This window comes from Sinocyclocheilus grahami, unplaced genomic scaffold (genome assembly GCF_001515645.1).
Source record: "Sinocyclocheilus grahami isolate Dianchi unplaced genomic scaffold, SAMN03320097.WGS_v1.1 scaffold89.1, whole genome shotgun sequence".
Lineage (NCBI taxonomy): Eukaryota > Metazoa > Chordata > Actinopteri > Cypriniformes > Cyprinidae > Sinocyclocheilus > Sinocyclocheilus grahami.
Genome location: NW_015505268.1, coordinates 1778226 through 1782516, shown reverse-complemented (window position 1 = coordinate 1782516; position 4291 = coordinate 1778226). Strand labels below are relative to the sequence as shown.

Below are 4291 nucleotides of genomic sequence, written 5' to 3'. Positions count from 1 at the left end.
GTTTTCCTTTCTCTTTGGAGTTACAAGCTCTTGGTGCATAAAGAAGATCTGTAAAGTTGCAAAGACTAAAGTCTCAAATCCAAAGAGATATTCTTTATAAAAGTTAAGAGTCAGCCACACCTACCTACCTACCTACCTAAATTGTCTGACGGTCTTTATGTTCTCCCTGTTCTTAAATATCCAGGTATGAATGAGAAACCCCTTCAGATGATTCAGTGCGTGCAGGGAACTGAACAAATCATTCAAAGTGATTCGTGAACAAATGCACACCGTTTTGCAGGCTTCTTTATTCAAGACCTTGAACAGATTCGACTCAAAGTGATTCATTCGTGAATGGGGCATCGTTCATGACTCAGATAAAAGAGTGCACTTGGAATAAATTACATTTGATGAGGATTTGTTGAGGACACAGCATCAGATCTGAAAGTGCTGGATCTGAAGATGATCTACTTACTGTGAATGTTTTTTGTATGTCTGTGTAGAGAAGATGAACGACTGAAACACTTCCCACATGCAGTGCAGTGATACGGTTTCTCTCCAGTGTGGATCCTCTCGTGTGTTTTCAGGTCTCCTGACTGACTGAATCTCTTGTCACAGTGTGAACACTTGTAAGGTTTCTCTCCAGTGTGGATCCTCTCGTGTGTTTTCAGGTCTCCTGACTGACTGAATCTCTTGTCACAGTGTGAACACTTGTAAGGTTTCTCTCCAGTGTGGATCCTCTCGTGCAGTTTTAAACACTTTGCTGTAGTAGAAGTCTTTTCACACTCAAAGCACATGTACTCTCTCACACCAGTATGTATTTTCTGATGAACTTTTAAATATTGTAAACATGAAAATCTCTTTCCACACAAATTACATGAATGTGGCTTCTCCTTTGTATGAACTCTCAGGTGCTGCTTCAGGACTGAAGGGCTCAAAAATGTTTTGCCGCATTGATCACATGTGTATAGTTTCTCTCCAGTGTGGATCCTCTCGTGTGTTTTCAGGTCTCCTGCCTGACTGAATCTCTTGTCACAGTGTGAACACTTGTAAGGTTTCTCTCCAGTGTGAATCCTCTAGTGCCGTTTTAAACACTGTGCTGTAGTAAAAGTCTTTTCACACTCAAAGCACATGTACTCTCTCACACCAGTATGTATTTTCTGATGAACTTTTAAATATTGTAAACATGAAAATCTCTTTCCACACAAATTACATGAATGTGGCTTCTCCTTTGTATGAACTCTCAGGTGCTGCTTCAGGACTGAAGGGCTCAAAAATGTTTTGCCGCATTGATCACATGTGTATAGTTTCTCTCCAGTGTGGATGTTCATGTGAATCTTAAGGTATGCTGATCGTGAGAAACTCTTCCCGCACTGATCACAAGTGAATGGTTTCTCTCCAGTATGAACTCTCATGTGAAGCACAAGATGTTGTTTGCATGTCAAACTCTTTCCACACTGAGTGCAGGTGAAAGATTTCTTGGCTCTTCTTTTCTTTACATCTTTCTGTTTAGTTTGAGAGCAACTCAAAGGTTTTTCTCTACTTTTGACATGATTTTTCTCCTCAACTTCACTCAATTCTTCATTCTCCTCATTTTCTTCATTTAACTCTGAAATAAAAGTAAAAATGGTTTATTTTCAGTTAGTCATAAAAACAGAGAAATGTAAATGGAGATAAATTAACCCTGATGTAAACGTATATATATATCTTTTTGATGCATTTTTATAAATTATGTCTCTGAAACTAACGATTTAAATTTTAAATATGTTTGATCAACATTATATAACATTAATTTTGTTAAAAAGTACCCATATCATAGAAAGTGTCTCTTATTATATGATGCTTCCTCTAGATTATTCAACAGCTCTAAAGATTTTTCCTGTTACAACAAATCTAATACTGTTTGAAGCTTTATAACATTCAGCCTCATTAATGAAGAATAAACACCAACCTGTTAGTTCTTCAGTATCTTCAGTGTGTTTGATTCTGCAGGGCTCTGGATCTCTCATCTTCTCTCTGTTCTCTTTAACAAACTCAGTCTTTGCAGATTTCAGCTCTTCCTGATGATTAGATGCTGGTCTTCACTTGTGAACTGATGGAGATATTCCAGCATTTATTGGTGAACTGTTGAATGTGTGATTGTTGTGGGAGGAGCTTCACTGAACATGACTTTCTGTGGAAAAGCAAAATAATACAAATCAACAATAAATCAGTTTACTTATTTTTAACTAATTTACACATTTAAGCATTTACAAAAGTAAAGCAGATGTCCTCCAAATTCTATCTTTGAAGAGACCAGAGCCTTATAAATACAGTGTTGTCTCTTTGTAAGTCATTGTTAGGGATGCACCAAAACCGGAAATTATTGATGCATTTTGCTGAAAACCGAAACCGAAAATGCTTTATAATATTACAATAATAAATATTTATTGCAAAGTAATTTTGTAAGAGTTTAATTGAACTCAATTTTAATTATACTGAATTAAAAAAAACAACCCAATAAAATAGAAAGTTTTATTGAATGTAACAATACAATAATATTATTGTGTAATTATATTACCTATTATGTTATTTACTCAATATGGTATTATCTTACTTAGAATATTATGTATAATCATGAAAGTAATCAATATGCTGAATTATTCCCAATACTGGATGTCTTAATGAGGATTGTATGTATGAGGGCCCTTCCATTGGGCAGTATCAGTGGTTTACATTGGGTTACAAATTGGGCTATTATTTAATTATACTAATTATGTACATGAAATTATATACATATATATTCAAAACACGTTTTTGCAAGAGTACTTTAAAAAGAAAATAAAATTAAAATTGAATTTACAGATTTAGGTTAAATAAAAATGTCGGTCTTTATTTTTCTTCTTTTTAGGAAACAAATCAAAGAAAAATAAACAAATTCTACTGTTCCTAATATTCTGTATGTCGCTCAACTTTGTTTTTTGTTTTTTTTACCCAGTCAATAATAACACATAACAACAAATAACATGTTTTAGAGCTGTAACGACAATACCGTGATACCGTGATATTTGTTTTGCTTAAGGTTATCATACCCTCAAAATCTCATACCGGCCCATGCTTAGTCAGAATTAATACACCCTAAAGCATACTCTCACTATACGGTATGCCACACATTGCACTTTAACTCCAACATAGTTCAATACTAGACTATACGTACACACTGCACTTAATACAATAATCTATCTGCTACTATTGGATACCATCCAGTGCACATCCATGACATTTTGCATATCCAGTTAATGTATAATCTGTTGCACCTTCCCATATTTTATGTGTATATATGTCTACATAACGTAGAATGTGTACATACTGTCTATAATGTGTATTGCTAACTGTAATTATGTCTAATAGTACACTGTGTGTACTGAGTATATGTATGTGTATATTGCACATTGTCATCTGTTGAGGTCTGTATGTTTATATGTAAATTGTTTCTGCACTGTCTGGAGCACGCTCCCAAGAATTTCACTCACCAAGGCACATGTGCTGTGGTCATGTGACAATAAAAGTGAATGACATTGTAATTTAGTTTCTTTTTTCTTGTCTTCACCACCTGGCTACTGTTGTAAAATCTTGAGAGATTCAAACAAAAAGTAATTAAAAAATAGAACAAAATAAAAAATAAAGACTGCAAGTGACGTCGCTAGCTGAAGCGCAAGTGTCTGAGAGTGTAAGTCTGAGAATGCAGGTGCAAGGCTGCAGCCAGACCCTCTTTTATTTGGCGGATCCCCCTCCTCATGCACCATTGAAAGATGTTCGTGTCAGGGTTATTATAGTTTTGCATATAAAAATTTGTTTTTATTTTAATATCGCTTTAAGTTTTCTTTTATTGGTTTCATTAATAATTTTGTTAATTTTTTCTTCTTTTTAGGGCAGCAGCAGCTTTAGCAGCAAATCAAGCATCCACATCAAAAGCTGCAGGAAAGCCCACAATTCAGCAGATATTTTAGGAAAAACCAAAGAAGAAGAACAAATACTACTGATCAAAATATGTTTTAAATACATTGTAAAATAACACATTTCTTAATTTTAACCACGTAAAGTAACTAACTAATTTGATCTGCGAAAGATAAACCTCAAAAGAGAAATAATGTTATAAATAAAATAGCGGCAGCTAAACTTGATATCGGTTTGCATGCATTCCTCTCACAGATCTCTGAGACATTCAGTAACAGCAACATTATTATATTATTATCACTCCAAACAATGACACAAACACACTCACTCACACTCACTCTCTCTCTCACACACACACACACACACACTCTCAGGT

The 4291-nt window shown here is 34.6% G+C and overlaps 1 pseudogene; it reads right to left on the bottom strand.

Moving 5' to 3' along the window:
- Positions 1–509: 509 nt before the first annotated feature.
- LOC107587115 (zinc finger protein 271-like) overlaps positions 510–4291 on the bottom strand; it is a 6394-nt pseudogene continuing 2612 nt past the window's right edge.